The sequence below is a fragment of the Phaenicophaeus curvirostris genome, chromosome 3 (genome assembly GCF_032191515.1).
Source record: "Phaenicophaeus curvirostris isolate KB17595 chromosome 3, BPBGC_Pcur_1.0, whole genome shotgun sequence".
Taxonomy (NCBI): Eukaryota; Metazoa; Chordata; class Aves; order Cuculiformes; family Cuculidae; genus Phaenicophaeus; species Phaenicophaeus curvirostris.
Window position 1 is genome coordinate 81170909 of NC_091394.1, and position 21467 is coordinate 81192375.

A 21467-nucleotide genomic window follows, 5' to 3' on the forward strand; every position below is an offset into this window, starting at 1 on the left:
GGCTTTTTCATTCAAAATGTTGGTAGTAAGAGCAAGCCTATGTTTTAGGCACAAGCTTTAATGGAGAAACTGAGTTTGTGTTGCCATTGAAAGATAGTAGGAAAAAGTTTGGAAGGACAACAGAAACTCCATAGTCTGACAAAAAAATTATAACATAAAGTGCAAAATAACACCTTATAGGTGTTACTGGAACAAAGTCTATAGCTAGAGGTTTCCATAAAAGACCAAAAGATTAATACAATCTTTGTTGGACCAGCAGCTACACAGTATTCATCTTACAGAGCTGTTTTGTGAAACTGTTATTCTCTCATGGTGAAAGATGTCAAAAAGATGAAAGGGTAATTTAACCCAAAGGTTTTCCCATAAAAGAAGTATGGAAAATTTGCCCTTTCTGGAGCCTTCTAACAGAGGTGATGTGTACCAAAGATTAAAAGAACTTTGAAAGAGTGTAAGGTCATAAAACCTAGTGAAACAGAATAATCACGATGAAAAGCAGATTAGAAATTGGAATTTTAATAATTTATCAGAATTGTCCATCTATGACGATTCTATGAAATATATTCTGCACAAAGAGATTTTTAATGAGACTTTCTGTACAGTCCATGTGCATGCATTTAGAAGCTTGTTATTAGTCAGATGAACCTAGCAAAGACATTGAAGAAAAGAACATGTCTTGTTTCTTCTGGTCAAACTTACTATGGACCTGTACTAGACAGATACTACTGGGTGTCCAGACCCCACATTTACCATGGGACTAGGGATTTTCCTTGAAGGATCTCCTTAATAGATGAAGTTTTCACTCACTAGAAGAGAGGGGAGAGTAATCACAGTGAAATTAATAGTAACTGCCTTTCTGTGCCTAAATAGGAAGTGATGAATTGCTGACTAACACTCTGGATAGGTGATACAGCTATTGTGTGGGATGACAAAAATTACCAATACCATATAAAGTTATAGGAAAATGTTCTATTAAATGTTGATCCGTGGAAAATCCGACCCCATCCAAAACTGTCATCAATGCAAAACCTATTGTACAGGGCTTGAAAATGTTGCTAGCAAAATTAAAAGGCCATTTGTCTAAGGTTGTCATTGTGCAATCTTATGAACTTTATGTGGGATACTCTCATTTTAGATTTATGTAATTCCTACAAACACTCATGTCCCAAATAATTGTCTAGAGCTACTACTTTCCAACATAGTCTAACACTGATAGTGTCTAGACTTAGAAAGTAATTTATAATGAATTTGATAGTTCCTCAGGCTACAGTTGTCAATCAAGGTTAGCAGCCTGATCTTAAAAGAGAGAATTACTCTGTATCCATTTATGCTGTAGACAGCCACACTAACACTACTGCTTCTCATGCTTAATCTTTGCATAACAGCCTTGTGATTCAAACACTTACCTTGGAAATAGAAGACTTGAGCTCTATGCACAACTTAGCATTGAGAAAATTCAGTGCACATACTAGATGTTCCATAACTGATTCTACAGGGCATTCTAAAAGACTACATCTAGACATACACAAAAGTAAAAGTGATGAGATTTTAAATGAGCTGTGAAAGAGGATAATATGGAATTTAAAAAGAAAAAAAAAGATGAGTTTCTGTAAATAAAGTATGATATTTAGGATGTTTTTCTGAGATATTTTGGGAAGGAAAGAAGATACGTCTGCAACCAGTTTGGATAACTCTGATGTATTCAGAGACATCTGCTTCTTGATATAGGAAATAGTTAGTTTAGGAAGGCAAGCAATTATTTTAGGAGTATTAAACTGCCTCTGTAATAATGTTACTTTTATAACTTCTAAGAATCTATCCCTGTGTTGAACAAACTGATTTATATTTTCAAGTTTTAGAAGTAATAGCTCAGATTTTTATTACACTGAAATCCTGTTATGTATTGCCCTCCACAACAACCTTCCCCTTAATGGTGACCAGGACTTTTTTTGTTGTTGTTTTACGTTTCATTTTCACTGTACTGTTGGAAGATTTCTACTGGTAAACTGATAGTTTAAAATCTTCTCTTAATTTTTAATTTTACTTTATTAGGGAGCAATGTTTGACTGTGTAAGCACTCTCCACCATAGCAGGGATTCTGGAAACACGCAAGGAAGAACATTTCAGGTCAGGACTGTAGAAGGAAGAAGTTTAGAGCTATGACTAGGCAGAAAAAAAAAATAACTTGTTCCCAAGGAAAAAACTATGATTTTAGAAAATGAATATACATCCTACCATATTTATCAAGATTCCATTTTCAATTTCTTCTCCTAGATGGAACATCAGAAAAAAACACCATTTAGCAGTTCAGGCCAACATGGTAGAAATACGTTAACTATGAAATTATTTCTAAAGCTACATAAAAAGTATTTCACTGACTTTAACTGATTTTCTAGCAAATAGGTAATAAAAAGTATTTGATAAATTAATAGCATGAGTGAAGGTATAAGCATCTGAGGATAGTTTAGACTAAAGATCAACTTATAAATGCCCAGATTTTACAAGGCAGTCATAAATAGCAAGTGAAAACCTAGTGAAATGAGTAGAATTCTGCAGAAGAACACAAGTCTATGGAAATACTTTATAGAGTATCATATTAAAGCTACATGAGGGTTTATTAGGAGCATAATAAGCAATATTTTATCTTGTTACTTTAAAGACATTTTCATTTTACTTTAAGCACACAACAGGAGACAGAATTAAATATTTATTGTAAGCATCACAAATTATTTATGAAACAACAGTTCCTAAGGATTTCTGTAATTTTTAGTGACAACTCTAGGTTGTAATCAAGGTCAGTTATCTACCTTCCTTGTTCTCTTTTGTCATTCGCTATTTGGACATTCCCTTTCCCTTCAATGACATTCAAATTAGCCTATAATTGGAAGTGCCAGGAGCACTCACTATTCACCTGGCTTTTGTGCAAAATGTTAGGAAAGTTGAGAGGATTTAACACAGCCTCTTAAAGCAACATTAAAAAAAAAACAACCACGCTTTTTTTTATATTTGTGTAAAGACAGGAAACAATTGAAAAGAAATATTTGCACTTAGGTGCAAAGGAAAGTAAATTTGAGACACAATCTTAATTTGGAACACATTTGAGCAACCCTAGATGTCTGGAATAAATCAAAGATGCCTGTTCTAGATAGGACCTGAGAGAGCTTTGTCACAGTGTACTACATGTCCTTCAAGAAAAATAACAGTTTTGAGAGGTGGATTCCTAGCTCATGGAAAAGTGTTAGAATTTGTGTGTACTAACTGAGAAAAATCTTTTTATCTGTGCTTCTCTTAAACAAGAAATCTACTTAAGCCTAATTAACCTGGAAAAAATGAAATTAAGTTTTATTTGCTTCATTTTCCACATTTACTTAGCCATTTTCTCCACATCAAGAATTTACACTGACTTCTGGGTCTGGTTTCTTGAGTACCTTAGGATCACTCCAACTTCTACTTCATTTATGTACATGCTACTTCAAATTATAGTACCTTAACAGCATTTTGTCTCCATAAGTGGCCCTCATGGTCCAGTAGTTCTTAAGCTTATGTGGACTAGCAAAGCATCTGTCTTAAAGGTTTCTTGAATTCTTCTGATCAGATAGATAACCTGAAACTATCATTGCCTAGCAAAGGTCAGCAGACTTCTGCAGAAATATTTTCAGTGACTTTCTGACTTACCAATGCTTTGTAGATTCTTTGGGGTTAAAGGCCCACACAAACACAGTTTCAGGTACACCTTTAGTTAGTACCAGAGAGAAAATTGACTTGCCAGAGAATGAAAGGGAAAAGAAACATCTAGATCCTTCTAGATGTTTTAAACACCTAACTCTGGCTGATTTCATATTTAATCAGAATACAACACAAAATTTACGAATGTTACTGGAAAAGGCTAATAGGGTCCTACTAAAGATTGTTTTATCTGCTTTCCTAGGACAATCTAGATACATATTTTTTTCCTCATACTCTCTTATAAGGCTCTTGGCTAAATCCAGTGTTTAAAGAAAGAAAATATTTCAGGGTCCAATACCAGTCCTGTGTGATTATACATAAGACTTGTTCTCCTTACTTTTACTATCCTGCTACTGTATTGGTAACTTCTGGTACAACAAGTTAACAATATTGTGACCTGGCCTCAGTGTGCTAGGACTTCCGTAATGTCTGTTACACTTTTCATGGGAAGTTTAAGTGGTGATAAAGAAATTTTTATAAGATTATATTTTTCCTGAGAATAGGTTGTGTTTTGTATTGCAAAGAAAAAAAATCGTTGTCATTAAGACATTCCTTTCCCAGATAGCAGAGGTCAGTTTTGAGCAGAGGAGCAAAAGCATTTATCATATTGAAAAACATTAAGCAAAAGAAATAGAGGTTGTTGTTAGCTTCCTTCATAACAATGAAAATGATTCTTCAGAAAATTCTGTCTCAGTAAAGCAGTTCAGTCTAGAGAGTTTCATCTCCTCCATCCTACATTCCTTCTACTAAACTGACCAAGTAGCTTAACCATCTCAATAATGAACCTATATTTAAGTGCAAACATCTAGTAATAATTTTCTTGTGTTGAAATCTACTATGGGATTTCTATAAAAAAGGTGAATTCAAAGTATATTTGAAAAGGAAGATTTTGCATAAGATAATAGTACAAATTCATATACCTAGCACTTAAAGTACATGACCTTGGCCCAGCAACTAGATTTTTCCAACTGCTTCTGTTTTACTTTTTATGTAACCTTAGATTCTTTTACCATTCCTGTTCTTTAAAGATTCTCATGATATTTTACAAATTATAATGGTAATACATCTTTGTTTTTAATATAGTTTATAGCCATATATATATATATATATATATATTTACAGAAGGTTTATGCTTCCGGGATAATTGTACTGTATTTTCTGGATAATCACATTTATCAATTTAATTTATTCTCATAATTTTCTATGAGCCTCAAATATTTACATCAATAGTACTATAGTTTTTCAATGCATATTGTTTCATATAACATTTTTAAATAGTAAAGAAAATCCAGCACTACCTAACTTAAAAAAGGCTTCTTTATGAACCATTTTAAGTACTGATCGCACTAGTATAATCAATACTGCAAATTAGTATCTGTTCTGACTGTATGAACATTTATTTTTCCTGAATGTAAGTTTTACTTAGGATTTTACCAGAGCACTTAGCTTCATGGATAAACATTTAACTCTTGGCTTCAGAAGTGCTAAGTACTTTCAGAAACAAGAACAAAATATGGAGATTTCATTTTCTAGAAAATCACTGTTGTGTGATTCACTATGAAGAATTATTGACTTTGTGCTTGGTCTTTATAGTTTTATTTATATATTTGAGTCAACATTGTATGTTTCTGAAAGAATCTAACATTTCTGGCCAACACAAATAATGTTGGATGGCAAATATAACAATAATTTCTCCTTTTACAATATTTTTCCACTGTCATTTTTTTATGTATGAATATATAATGCTTATTTGTAAAAAGTAGAATGGTATAACAGACGTAGATTCAATTAAGAAGCTGAACTAGTCTAAGTTAATATTCTCATTTGCAACACATTACTTGCTTTTGAAAAGATTATGCCATTCACCATTTTTGCTCTAGTCAACCTTTCTTTCAAGCTTTACTATGAACATATGCATTGTAATAATTACCTGTTTGCAAAGTTATTGCAGGAAAAAATGCATTCTGTTACTTGCTGCCAAAAACCTATTATTCATGTAGTCATTGGTTCTTTCAGTCATATTATCTGTTGGTTGACAGGATGACCTTATTTATATATAATTTCACTGCTGAAATATAATTTAATCAACTATCCTTGTTTCATGAAAAAAGATTGAATGTACTATTAGGTAAAAAACCTCATTTTCTTTGAACATAATTCAAAACAAGACTTAGGTCTCATAAATTATTGATGAGAAAGGACAACTGATGTTATAAAAGGCCACTTAGTTTATTGAAATGTTTGTGAGGGAGTCCTTACTGCTCTAATAATTTTAATTGAAAGGAAATTAAAAAATATGTAGGCATGTAAAAAAAAAAAAATAGAAGGGCTTTTCTCTTCCCCAGTGAAATTATTTAAATTCTGTATTTAATCCACTTCTTTTTTTTCTAAAATTTTTTCTAAGTTTTTCAACAATTAGAGATTATTTCTATTAGGGCTATGCAATCAACAAAGTAACAAAACATAAACAAGCCATAGATAGTATAATGCGACAACCTATTTCCCATCCTACAATAACAGTTCCTTTAAACAAACATCCTACCTAAACCCCTCAAAGCAGTATAGGTTTTTTTCTGTCCTCTTTTGTGCAGGTATATTTCTCTTCCCTGTGGCAAAATTCCCTGCCTCATGCTTTTTTCATCAAAAAGAAATCAGTAATGAATGTGACCAGTAAATGGCACAAATGCAATTTTCTTCCAGTATTTTCTGAAAGAAAAGTAGAGTGATTTATTGTTTCTCCTGTGAGGAACCGGAAAGCAGGATTAATCTGCAAGCTGTAGTACATTGCTTGGCACAAATTGGCAAGACTGGTCCATGCAATGAAGTTCGTCCCTTACCAAAAGTCCTTTTTGTCATACAGTTGGGAGGCACACATTGACCCTAAATCCTTTGGGAAATCAGATGGTACCCTGGAATTCAGCTGATACCTTAAAGAAAATGGCTTTGGTGATTATGGTTTCTTAGCACACTTTAGAGAATGCAAGAGAGAAATACATAAAACACTTCAACAGTTTTAGTATTGCCTCCTAACTGTGTACCTATTTTTGGATATTCTGGGAATTTTCCACTTTCTGTAATTTCTCAGAACACTGAAAGAAAGAAACTTAAAATCCCAGACCAGCATCCTTTTTCATCCAGAGATGGTGGTTATGGGATAAATAACCCTTAATGGATTTTACTTCAATGAATTTCTCTGATTGCTTTTAAGGTGTTGATAAGCTTTCAAGATTAATGGATATCCATGGCTTAATTCTCAGTATTCACAGAAATGTTTCATTTTGCTTTCTTTGAATTTGCAATCTCAGCAAATCTACAGGCTATGCAAATTACATGAATTCTAAAAGAACAGAGAGAAAGCCAATGTATTTTTTTTTATTTTGGTGAACATGTAAAGAATTCAGTTATCAAGGGTAATAAATAAAAACATCGAGCCTTTTAAAATACCAGATTAGATTAGCATCGCATGGTGTTTTATTTAATGAAGCAAAAATGGATACAGCGACTACTTATAGATAATTGAAAAAACTAAAATGAGAAAACAGTTTTATTGAGCTTTGTATAAAACACAATTAGTAAAGGAAGATATAGACTTCTATTATGTAAAGTCTATTAGGCTGTTGTACTGGGTTTACAAAGTAAGGTTTTAGTATCAAGGGGCTACAGGGGCATCTCCTGGGAGAAGCTACTGGAAGGATCTTCCATGTCCAGTAGACAGTGCCAGCTAGATCCAAGACCAAGCTTAGCCAGTCAGTGATGGTGCTGGTGCCTCATTTAAGAAGAGAAGAAAAAGCCCTGCACAACAACTGCAACCAGAAAAAGGAGTAAGAATATGGGAGAAAAAAAACACTGCAGACACCAAGGTCAGTGAATAAGGAGTAGGAGAACCAAAGCAGGAATTCCCTTGCAGCCTATGGTGAAGACCATGGTGAGGCAAACTGTCCCCCTGCAGCCTATGGAGGTTAATAGTAGAGCAGATATCCACCTGCAGCCCACGGAGGATGCTATGCTGAAGCAGGTGGATACAACCAAAGGAAGCTGTGACCCTGTGGGAAGCCTAAACTGGAGCAGGCTCCTGACAGGACCTGTGGAGCGATGGAGAGAGAAGCTTATGCTGGAGCAGGTTTGCTGGCAGGACTTGTGACACCGCAGGAGAGCAATCTGTTCCTCAAGGACTGCATCCCATGGGAGGGACCACATTGGAGAGGTTTTTGAAGAACTGTTTGAGGAGGACTGTCTCCTCTGGGAGGGTTCCCATGCTGGAGCAGAGGAAGAGTGGAAGTAGTCCTCCACAGGAGGAGTAAGGAGCATCAGAGACAATATGTGATGAATTGGCAGCAACCCTGCAATCTCATTCTATTACATGACTGGAAGGGAGGAAGCAGAGAAATCATGAGTAAAGTTAAGCTTGGGAAGAGAGAAGAGGTGGGAGAAAATTGCTTTAAGATTTGTTTTTATTTTCTCATTACCTTAATTTGATCTGATTTGCAATTAATTAAACTAATTTTCCCAAGTCAAGTCTATTTTTCTTGAGACAATAATTAGTGAGTCATCTCTCCCTGTCCTTATCTCAACCCACAAGGCCTGCATTATATTTTGTCTCCCCTGTTCAGCTGAGGAGGGGGAAAGACAGAGCAGCTTGTTTGACCCCAGCCAGGGTCAAACAACCACAATTGTGAAATAGAGCAAAGGAAGTGACAGAAGTATGACTTTCAGGCACGTAAAACTAGACCAAATTAAACAAATAGACATGAAATATAAAACTCACACACTTACAGATTTGGATAAATATGTTTTTCCATCTCAATTTTCAGTGCTTCTGTGAAACAGGAATAAAATATCAATCCTAAACAGTAAACCATCTATTGTTTTCAATGGATATGTGTATTATTTTAGTCTTTCTCTCCCCTTTGACACCAAACAAAATGTTTTAAATTATCACAAAATGCTGAACATCTTCTACAAAAAAGTCTTAAATATTTCTGCAGTTAGATTTACTATCAATTTTTTTTTCAATTAAAAACATTCAGTACATTTAAAGACAGAACTTTGCCTGCTTTGCAGCAGATTCCATATTAACAATTTTTATGCCATATATTCTCTATGTATGTTTAACTTGCCAGCTTTGGTGGTGGTGATATTTTCCTTCTATTTGTTTTAATATTTACATATTGATTTTTTTTTAAGAATTGGAGCAATTCTTATTTCATAGCAAATTTTAGACTCTGCTGCATTGTTGGTTTATTGCTTCAACTGTTAATCCAAGGTTTAAATTACTGTATGTCCTTCTGTAGTATCTAGAGAGGGAACTAAGTGCAAGATGTCTCCTAATGTGCCTTGACTCTGATGCTTACATCTAGCACTCATAGTATCCTAGATTCTGTTTGCTGTCCATCCATCTCATCAGTAAAGCAGGCAGGGAGACCAGATCTGTCTGTAGAAGTACTCCCCCAGGACAAGGTTTGGTCTTAGACTTCTTAGTGTGAGAAACACTTATTCACTGGCAAAATATTGAAAAGGATAAAGTCTTCAAAGCAAAGGCAATAATATTTTTATTTTATAATACAGTGCTGAATTGAATGACTTTCTAAAAAAGGCATATCATCTTACAAAAGCAGTAGTTATATATACTAGTTTTAGATAAAGGACCGTGTAAGTCCTCAAAGACTGTTTAATTTTTAGGTTATCCAGCCGTGTCTGGTGACTTCCTTCAGGTTATCTCCTGACCTAAAACATTTATATCTTACAAGACAACTAAGCATATCAATAAATTCTTGCAACTGCAAGAAAGCATTTATTCTTTCAGGTCATTTATCCTTGTCTGGAGATTGTCTGCATATTATCTCTTGATACAAGACAGATTTATATGACAAGATAATTGAACATACAATCCAGCTGCAGCAAAACTTATCAATTAATTCTCACATTAGCTCCTTCTCCTAAAGAATCTGTTTTCCTTTTCCTCCTCTCAGGCTCTGATTTCTAAATACCTTTGTTTCTTCCCCTAAACTATACCTGGAAAAAAATAGAACATCTTTTTCCTCTCTTCTGAGGCAGACTTATACCTGTTTCTTACAACATCCAGTGTCACCTACAACACAACTCTTCACTGCACACCAGTATCTTTAAAACATGCTACTCTTTTCAGAACCAGAAGTTAAAGTTACAAGATCGTACGTAATCCATCACCTCTCCTCAGCTCTGTAGAGAAGCTGAGAGGTCAACATTGAAGAATGCAGGTCAGTAAAATGCAAAATGCTATGTTCCAGCCACTGACCTATAGTCCTCTAAAAGACATGTAAATGAAATGTAAAACCCCAATATAATGGTGTTGAAGCAAGAGAGTTTGACTTAATATTTTAGATACAAAAGCTACAAGGACTTGCAAGCCGTTTGGTATTTTTGAGCCTTGACCTGTCTAAATACTGGACTCAAAAAGTGCATCATTTAACAACACGACAACATCAGTTGATACAAACTAATGATCTTATAGCAGAAGTCCGGGGGAGTTTATCCTCAAAGTTTTACATCCAAGCATAAGAGTTCTGCTCTGGAAATGATTGAGGGTGAACAGACACCCAAGCCCTATTGGAACAGCTGTTACAGCAGGAGAAAAGTTTTTTATATAACCCTGATTAGTTTACAAGGTTAGAGGAGGAGCATGTGAAACAGTAGGGAGCATGAGAGAAGAACTGAAGACTGGATGAGGTCAAAAAAGCTGCTAAATCTTTGCCCTCACTGTTGGAAACTTTTTCAGCTGCTAGGAGCAAAGAAAATAACTAATCAGCTGTCCACTCCCTTCACAAGTCCCAGAGCAGCCTGTGGGGCTGCAATCTGTGCTAAGAAGAAGGTGGCTTAAGCACTCTCTTATTAGCCATCAAAAAGGTGTGAAGTAGAAGTCTTCTACTGAAACACCTTTCTGTTAAAAGCTCCTAATTTGGCAATAGTCTGCGTTTCAAAGGAACGTGAATATTTGACAAAAAAGATTGTGTAGATTCAGAGGAATGTGCCATCAGTGCTGATCCCTGTATTCCCGCCTTAGGTTTTTGGCAGTAGGGGGAAATAAGAGTGCAATAGTTCTCTAATCGTACTATTCTCTATGATGAGCAACTCCTAGTGAAGTATGTTGAACTGTCAATGCAATTAGTCATATGCAAGTCACAAAAGCACCTTTCTTAAGATCCAGTCTTATCCCAAGTGCCTGACATACAAGGGATACTGCTGCTAACAAGAAAATTGCATTAAAGGTGGTTTGCCTAAAGAAAAACTATATGCAGAATTGTTCACTTAGGGCAAAATAACCAAAATTACAGTAAAAAATAGAAATAACATTATTAAGTAAAAAATCACTATAAAAATAGAATAAAAAAAATTAAAAAAAAACCACCCAGGGTTTGCAAGCTATCGTTTATATGTACTTGCCCTTTCTGGAGACTAAGAGACTGAGATGTCTAGACATATCCTCTGGAGTGTGTTAGAGTGCTTCATTTTATGATTCTTACTTGCTGATGCGAACAACTATGAATGAAGATCAATGCTGGTTATACCTAACACTTCAGATAACTGGAGGATTTACTAAGTTGGAGTTAATATTCACCATAACAATCTACAAGACAGTCTTTACTTCCATTTGGCAATCTTCTTGGTAGTGGTAGTATTTAACTGTGTATGGGAAGTGCAGGCATTTTGAATAGGCACTGTACAAATGTATACCCAGCTGTAGTTGGCCAGCAGACATTGAAGCTGCACTGAAACCTGTGTAGTCTAACGTGAGAATCTGAAAATGAGGAAACAGCAAGGTGGGTGCAGCTATTCATCTGTGTAGAGCAGCCCTCTACGTAAGCAGGTCATCCATACTGCATTATAGACCTCTTGAAAAACATACCCCAAGCCACTGAAGTGCTTTCTCTCTATATAGGTTATTAGGAATGGTAAGGAAGAAAAAAAAAAAAAAAAGTCTGATCTCAGGGCTGAAAATGCTTCTCAAGTGGTGCAGGACCACAAGATGCTGATAAGTAGCCAGCAATAAATTCTTGAGACTAAAGAGTAAACTTTACATTTCATATAGAATATGCCAGTAGTCAATGAGGTCTGATTCTTGCCCTTCAGACCTTTCTTTGACACATAGAGGCTTTAGTAAATTATTTGGACAGTGTTAATTCAATGATACATTAATCTAGATGAAAAAGAACAATAATGAGAAGCCAGAATTGATGAGAAACCATCTGAACATGAATTTTCAAGACACTGTAAGGCAAATTTGAAACTTAATAATCTGTCTCTTTTTTTAGCACAAACTCAGAAAAGTAAAAGTTGCATCACAACAATGGAATCTGTAGAATTAATATGTACTCCTGTAACATTCAAAGACCTGAAAGAGTAACACTAGTTCAGAAAGAATATGATTAGTCACTAGAGAAAGTGATATCATTACTCAAGCAGAAAATATCAGCTTAAGTCCAGATGCAATCTGATTCATGGTGAAAGAAAATAATTGTAATGTATGTACTCATTTCATGTATTCAAGCCAGACAACAGAAAGCTGAAATCTGCCATCAGTGTAACCTCCACAGGACAAGAAGCATTACAAAAGTTTCAGAATAAGATCAAATTTTGTGCACAGCACATGTTCTGACAAGAATAATTAATTGATCCATTGAGAAAACTGCTACATAGGAACATTACTTGGCAATGTTCATAACATGACACTGAAACACTACTCATGCTTAGATCCTCCAACATCAACATGTCAGTAACCATTTGAGTATAAGTAATCAGAGAAGATTTTAGAGTTTGTTTGTCAGACAGAAGTCATCGCATATGCAAGATAACTTCCGAATGAATTACGTCCAGTCTGAGAATTACTTACTATGTTGTCAGTTACAAGAGGTGTCCACATCACAATCTACTCAGACAAATATTATCTAAAAACTCTCATATGAACTGCATCAAATTTTGATTTAGTTGCAAAAATATTTATAAATATATGTCATCATCAGTACCAAAATATCATTTTTGATGCTACGTAGAATTGCAGTGAAATATATCTCAAAACCAGGGGATCAAATTTTGCCTCTAATGTGATCTATCCCTACATCCAATATAATTTTATGAAACATAGAAAGAGAGATAAAGTAATTTCAGATTCACATAAAGTTTTTTATGAGGATTGCCTTGACAGAACATGATGGGCCACAGAACATAGTGGGCTATAGAAGATGCTATGGTATTCTGATAGTATAGAAGGTTTATTTGTGACAATTGACAGAATTGTTATAAGAATATAGGAAAAAGTAGCACTAATATTAAATAAAAATGTTTGCCTCATAGTGAAGGTGTTCAGAAAGCAAGAACTTGCATGGTATGCAAAGTAGTAACTAAGTCTGAGACAACAAATATCAAATAACTGAAAGGAAATGAAATCTTCTTGCAAGACTAATGAACTTTAAGAAAGCTGCTGGCATTTTGGCAAGCACTTATGTGGTTATTTTTTCCAAAACTCATTGCATCTACAAGACAACTCAGCATAATTGACCATTCCTGAACTGCTGCTTTGGGAAGATCCTGTCTTTAAATAATCAAGAATTAGACATGAAAGCAAGCTCTCCTAGTACTTATAAAATTTGTCAGTTGGAGTCATTAAAAATGGTAAAAAAATGCTAGTCCCCTTTGTCCCCTTTGTAAAGATATTTATGGCATGTTGATGACAAGTGCCACATTGCACCAAGGTGCAGTCAGTGTTCAAATGATTGGGAATTTATTACTACTGACATGAAATGAATCAATTTTTTAATGGTTAAAGCAGACATTTTTTGTTTTTTGATCCACTTATTTCTTGTTCAGATAATTTAGAAGAACTACATCCTTAAACTCTAGCCCTTAGAGAATATAAAATTGCATTTAATTGGCAAAGACCTGCAGAATCAAAGGCAATAGAGACCTACTAAGAATTAGAATAAAAATGGATACAAAATCCAGAATGACTAGGAGAGCCATTACAACTATATAAAAGTAATGGGGCCAGAGAGAAACTGACTAAAGAAAATTTTTCCCAAGTTCGTGATGCATGAGATTGTCATGGGAGTATTGTTATGGCCCCATATTCTGTATTAAACCAAACAAAAACAAAAGAAAAGCAAACACTTGGGAGCTGATACGGGACTTACATTCCCAAATATTGCTGAATTAGGAGTATACAGGAACTATTTAGAGTTGTAATTATACACAAATTTATTTTATCTTTGTCTCCATATAATAAAATACTCAAACAGGGAATAAGCTCTGTCTCATGAAAAAAAATCAAACTTAAACTTTGTTTCAATATCTGATGTCAAGGGAATGAATGGTGCAGCACAAAATTATAACAACTGGATCAGGGCCTATATGTTCATGTCAATTAAATACATTTATTGAATAACTCAGCCTACTGAATAGCTTCCTTGGTGAATCTAATTATGAAAGAGTTTTCACTGACAAGCTGTTTTTCTCCTAGATTTTTGTGCAGTTCAGTTAGCCTTAGGTCTCCCTTTATAAGTAGCACAACTAATGATGCTTTTAATTAAGCAAACAATAACTTTTACTCTCCATATATACAGCATTTTCCCTTTAGCATGTACTGGCTTTGTATGCAATAGATTGAAAACTGAAAATGTTTTTTCAATCAAGTTGTACTTGATATACAAAAGGGAAAGTAAAATTACATGTTTAATTTGTAAGGAAGAAGTCTCATACGTGTCTGAAAACTATCTTTGTTAATTGTTCATGTTCATTGGCTGTCACAACACTCCTTGAATTAGAATTGTACAATCACAGAATAATTTAGGTTGTAAGGGTCTTCTCAAAGTCACTTACTTCAACCTGCTCAAAGCACGTTCAGTTGCACCAAAGAGCTCAGGTTCTCGTTCAACCTAGTTTTAAACTCTAACAACAGGAATTCTGCAGCTTTTGTATTCTAACCTTCTTCTTGGTGACTTTTTTCCCAAAAATTTAATGGAAATTTCCCTTTGTTGCAACTTTTATTCATTGCCTCTTCTTGTATTACTTTGCATCTCCTGGAAAACTCTAGATCCATCTTCTCTAGAACATTCTCTTAGGTAGTAGAAGTCAGCAGTAACGTCTACCCTGAGTCTTGCTATTCACAGTGAGCAAAATTAACTCCCTCTGCCTTTGCTCTTGTGTCATGTTTGTGCTCCAGCTCTTGATCATATTGTTAGATCTCCACGGGATTCACCCCAGTATGCACATGTCTTTCATATACTGGGGGACTACATGAGTGAAGTTCAGCCTTGGAGGAAGGTGAAGTCATGAGAAGGTAGTTGTAGATTTGTTCTTATTTCTCACTGTTTGTTATTTAATAGCAATAAATTAAATTAATTTTTCCAAGTTGAGTCTTTTTTTGCCTGTGAGGGTAACTGATGAATAATCTCCATCCTATTTTCTCCTCCTGGCCTGTTGATGGAAGGAAGGTGAGAGAGTGGCTTGGAGGAGACCTAGTAATCAGCAAAGATCAATCCACCACAATGAATATGAAGGTTAACAGAGTGTTTGTTGAGCCACCATTTGTTTCTGTGACCATGAGGCATGAAGGTCCAATGTCAGCTGGCACCAGCTGGTTTATGGGGGAAGAACTAATCCCTGCAGCACTCCCTGTGGCAGTACTGCCATGAAACAGCATTGCATGGAATAAACTATTGCTACTTGCAAGTTTTGTGCTTTTCTGTGCATTTCAATATATACCAGCAACACATAAAAAAATCTGGGGACACAGAAATATCATATAAAATGAACTATGAATATTCTTTTCTGGTGTTCTTTCAGATTAGTTAATAACTTTAGTAGAGATCTGTGACCAGCTGGCACAGATAGACACATTTAACCATTCTATCAGCACACCTCACCCTGGAATTAATGTTACATCCAAGAACATGACTTATAACATGGACAATTCTAATCCAAAATATTCCCTTTTATATGGTCATTCAGGTTTACAGATGCCTTGACTTTAATTAACCTCTTTATTTTAAATTTGAAGTATTCTTTGGTCCCTATGATTGTGCCTCAGCACATCCCTAGGAACATTCCAGCTTTGAAAAATCCAGTGTTTAATTAACATTCAGCTTCGCTGAGATTAATTATTCCTCCTTGTGGAGTTTAGGCTGAAAGACATTTCAGAACAGACTTTAATTCGAAGTTTGATTTCTCAACATGTAATGTCATGTGTCCTTTGGAAGTGTGGAGTTAACTTTAGCCATATATTATCCTTATACATATAATATAATTATTCTGACTAGTTCCCTTGATTTCTTCTTTTAGGGGATCTCACTTATCTATCTACTACTTACACTTGTCTCAGTATTCCTAACTCTGACTATACATTTACATTTCTCACACTTTAGCAGTTTTCTCAGAAGTCTGAGCTCATGTTGCACAGCTTGACCATATCAGAATTGGGCCTTGAATGTTCCCAGAACAGGAACCTAAGCCTCTTGAGAGTTGTGGGGGAACCTGCTGCTGGGGTTGCAGAAACTTGCTGGTTACCTTCAGTCAGTTTACAGATGACACGACATTGGGTGGGAATATTGATCTGCTCAAGGGCAGGAAGGCTGTGCAGAGTGACCTGGACAGGCTGAGGAGATGGGCTGAAGCCAATTATATAACATTCAACAAGGCCAAGTATCAGGTCCTGCACTTTGGTCACAGCAACTCCATGAAACACTACTGGCTTGGGGAAGAGTGACTAGGCAGCTGCCCACTGGAAAAGGATCTGAGGGTGCTTGTTGACAGCTGGCTGAACATGAGCCAGCACTGTGCTCAGGTGGTGAAGAAGGCCAACAGCACCCTGTACTCATTTTGTACTTGTTTTGTATTATCTCCTTCTTAATATTACTGACATAGTTTTAAAATAACTGTGTGTCAGCCCAGAAAACTGCTGGAATAGATATCAAGGGAAAGTATAGTCAATACAAAGGAATCAGACTGTAATAGAGAAAATTCTGGTTAACCTTGCAAATTGGGGAAAGAAGAGTTATCCTGAGCACCAACAATCTTTCAGCTGATGGGCTGAAGACAGCCCATTAAACCCTAGGTGTGTTATTCTGCCATGGGATACTCATGTGCCTCTCCAGTTATGTAACTGCAGCCAGGAAAAGGTAAAAGAGATTTAAGATTTTAATGCATGAGCTATTTCCAGGAGAGATGAGAATGTTATTGCACGGGACTGAGCTGAAATCTTGTTGGTATATTGCACAGATAAAATCTGCAGACACAGAATAGCTAAAACAAAAATAAAAATGTAGAAACCTTCCTATTAAAAATAAAAAGCGTTGGCTTACTTAGGTAGAAGAAAGGAGCCAGATAGTATCAATACTGTTTGTTTAGAAACTGAAACATCAGGCAAGAGGAGACATATCAAAGGTAAAGGATAATACTGTCCAAAGAAGAAAAAAACTATCATGTGAGCATGAATAAATTTATGTTGCTAATTAGCAATTTCTAACCATCAGAACAGTCAAGTATTGGAAGAACTTTTTGTTCAGAGTAGTGAAGGACAAAAATCCAATGACCTTCTAGGATGGAGATTAAGAAATGTACAAAATGGCTCATACAATCTGTCTGCCTTTAATAACAGGGAGCACAAGCCACTGACCCAGCAGCCTTCTAGCCTCGAGTTCCCAAGTACAAACATATTTTTTAATTTTAAAGTTAATATAAAAGAAATTGCATTTTAGTTCAGGTCCTATGAATCAAAGTTTAATATTTGGCTATTTTATAACTTCATAAATTTCCCTTAAAAGAGTCTACTCTATAAGATATTTAGAGGCTCTTGCAGTAGCTAGTGGTAATATAACTTTCCTCAATTGATGCACTGAAAGTGACCACATAGTACACACTAGTTGGAGCCATTTTCATCTAATTATCACAATGACATTTTTCAGAATAACACTACTTGACATTTACAGTGAAATGTGTTATTGTTTCTTTATATTCATTCTCTTTATATCCATTTATTCTGCCATTACATTAAGATACACTTTGTATGTCAATTTTCACTTGTATTTTCCTTTAAATTTGATAAATTTTGCATTAATCTTTGGTATTAGGAAGGACAGAATTTTTATTAAATCTATCCCTCTGCCAAATACAGTTTTAATTTCTCAATATCTGTAGAGAATTTTTGTTTATATGAATTATTACTATTACATTGAGGATGCCATTCTAAAAGGATAGTTATGACACAGAAAAGCAGTTTTGGAATTCTGCTGAGAATTATTAGTAGGAAAAACAGAACTAATTTATGAATTTAAAATCTGTCTGACCTCAAAGTTAATCAAATTTTCTACAAAGTGTATGTTTTCGTTTTTTCTTCACTTCTAAGAGCCAAAACCAGAGATTCTACCTGCTTTGAGGGAGAGCAGAATTATGACTAGTGCTTTATGGGGTCTTGTTGATGTTTTTTGTTTTATTTGCTCAATAAACAGCTTAATTTTGCAACTGAGCAAAGATTAACTGTTTATAAATTTACAAGTGAGCCACAAATTTGACTTATTTTAATGATCAATTCTACGTAATTTGAATGCATCAACTACTGTATATCCTTTTGCCTGCAATATGATAGCCTTCTTAACCTTTTAAAGTAGAGACTTTATTTTTTTAGTAGAGATGTGTTGAGATTTTTAGTAGAGATGTGTTCAGTAGTCTTATGCACATAACTGTTGCAGTTTTGTTGTAAAATTTTTCCAGGAGCTATATATTTACCTATACCAATACATTTTTCTTGAGGAGAAATCTATCACTGAGCTACACATGAGTTACAAGGAAGCCTATTAGCATGCGATTATTAGCATCACATCAACAAAACACTTGGTTGTTCTGTCTTATACCAAGATTTCCAGTATAAAAAGCCTGGATACAGTACCTGTCAAAGGGGCAATAATTGGCCACAAGATTTCCAGCACAAGAATTATATATCACAGGCTGTTTCTTGCTGCTTCTTCTTTCCTTTGGGATGTTATGAGATATTTTCAGTCATCATCCATCACTGGCACTTACTGTCCCTTTCTAGATGTGTGGTCAACAGACACAAGCATCATTGTACAAATAGACCAGACTATGCAAAACCCAGTAGAATGAATTCTGAGCTGAAGTACCTTCCAGTGCAACTTTGCCAGCTACAGCTTCAACAAAAACTTTATTCTCTTTTCTCAAAACACCATTTTATGTCTTTGAAAGATCCAGAAACCCGTGGATCTTTTCATATACCAGAGTGTGAAATTATCATCTATGATTTGAAAGTCATTACTGAAGATCCAATCATTATCTTCTATGAAAATCTGTTTGGTTGTAAATATGAGATTTTCTTAGACCTCATTATTTTATTCAAATAAAGAAAATCTTTAACATCTCCTTAGAAACAGCTGGTGATTTCCACATTAAGCTTTAATGCTTTTGTAGTCCAACCTATTGATCAGTTGTTTACTTGTTCTAATTGACAGATATTAACTGTGATTTTGAAGAATTCAGATGGAAATCATACAATTAAGACCTTCAGAAACCATGATATTATATTTTTTATTACTAATCTGGTTGTTCAACTAATACTTGTAAGTATATTTCTAAAAAGGTCTTTTAATAATAAAGTAGCCTTTTTGCAAGTAAAAGATGAAATGTTAAGCCAGATAATCCACAATACATCAAACAAGAGTTTGAGTAACAAATACCATTCAGGCATTCTGATACTTTAGTTTACTTGGTGTTTGAAGGAATCAGCTCATTTGATATCGAAATGAGTTACCATTTCTTACCATTTCAATAGATTTTTTTTGGAAGGATATTCTATTATTATTTTTTTTCCCCCTGGAGTGAATATTAATAGTTTTGCTCTATTTATGAATTTAAGAGTTAGGAAGAAATTCACATCTGCGAAACTCCATTGCATTAGCTGCTGCTTTTACTTCATTAGTTAGTAACTCAGATGCATGGGCTAATACTGTCCTAATTTTATTCTTTCCTAGCTAACTATATGAACTTCATTACAATGTAAGAATAACACACTTCTGATAATATCTCACTTTATTGTCATGCCTTGTTTTTTCCTTGTCTCATTGCCATAACACAGACGTTTTCCAGCTAGCTTGCTAGATTTTCTTTGTAATTAAGGTTATCCTAGTTCAGTATTTAAATATCACTGCTCACTACAAATACAGCTTTTATTTTTTATTGCAGGTCAACTTCTTATGCAAATGTCCAGCTGCTTTTTTTTTTTTAATTTTACATTATACCTCCCTTTGTATTTATAACATAGGCTTTGTCCCAAGCTTTCCAAATAACACTTGCTTATCCCTTAAAAATCAATACCGTCTATTTCCAGCTCTCCAAAATTATTCTTTTTACTGCCCAAGTAAATGTTAAATCATGTACATTTTAACTTTGAATGCATGGTGGAGAAAGGTGTAGTAGTCTTGTAACTAGGAACTGTTAGGAGTTGCCAGATCTAGTAGTCCATTAACATGAGGCTGCTGTAGCTCCATGTCTCCACATCCAGCTGGTAGTAAGGATAAGCACGTGTTTTCAATAGGCATGTGTGCACATGGGCACACAATGCACACACAGACAAAAAAAATCATACAACACTGGCACAAAAAATACCAGCAAAAGTGACCTGATCTTGTTCTCCTCTCTGGCTGATCAAGATAAATATCAATAATGAGAAAAATAAATATATATCTATTTATATTTCCTCCATTAGCTGGCCCTAGACTTTTGCTCAGCAGTAGGCACATTGGATCCACCAGTTGCCTCATGCACAGACATACAAGTGGATCTTTCTAGTAGCTGGTCCTGAGCTTCTCTGGTAAACTCCTTGCTTCATGGTCTCTCCAGAAGCTAACTCTTAGATCCTCTCCACTCTCCGGAGAACTATGCCTACCTGCTTCCCAAACTTGTTCTAATTTCTGGCTAGTCTGGTCTGTTGCACACACATGCACACACACTACACACACCCTCCAATCTCTCCAGCTGCTGCACCATGGATGTGGAGGCACTCACACATGTTCTGACTCTAGTGGCTGCACTTAAAACTCCAAATATACATGTGTGGAGAACAGAGAGCCCTCTGCCAATAAGAAACAGAGCTTAATAAGAAGACAAAACAGATTGCAGCATGGCTAGGCAAATGTGCTGATGTGTTTATCTGCAAACAGCCCCTTTTGTTCCCCTTTCTCTCTGTTTACCCATGTTTGTTCCTCTTCACAGCACCTTGATCCTTCCTCTTTCCCATTTTTTGTACGTCCCTTAAGCATCTCATACTAAGTCTCATGCAATCCCAGAGTTGTCTTCCCAGCACCCCCTAACAAGCTCCATCCCTCAGGACTCTTCACATTTATCATAGAAGAGCAAATATTCACTAGAAACTTTTCCATTATCCACACAGAAGATTTAAACTCAGTGAAGGAAGAAAGACTCAAACAGCTAGGAGTATGGCTTTCTGGGCAAGGCAAGTGCTGCATTCATTCCTGTTCTGAGATCTTGGGATTTTTCATTATATGTAGTTCAATTGGATTATTCATCATCACACATACTACAGAAATAAATTGCACATATTGAGAAGGACCTTCTGGTTATAATTTCTGGAGAGAGATTTTTTTTTTTTAATTATATATACACTATATACTGTGTTTGCAATATGATTAGAAACCATAATATACTACAACCAGATACACAATTAGTATCTGTTCCTTATTAGGTCTTGT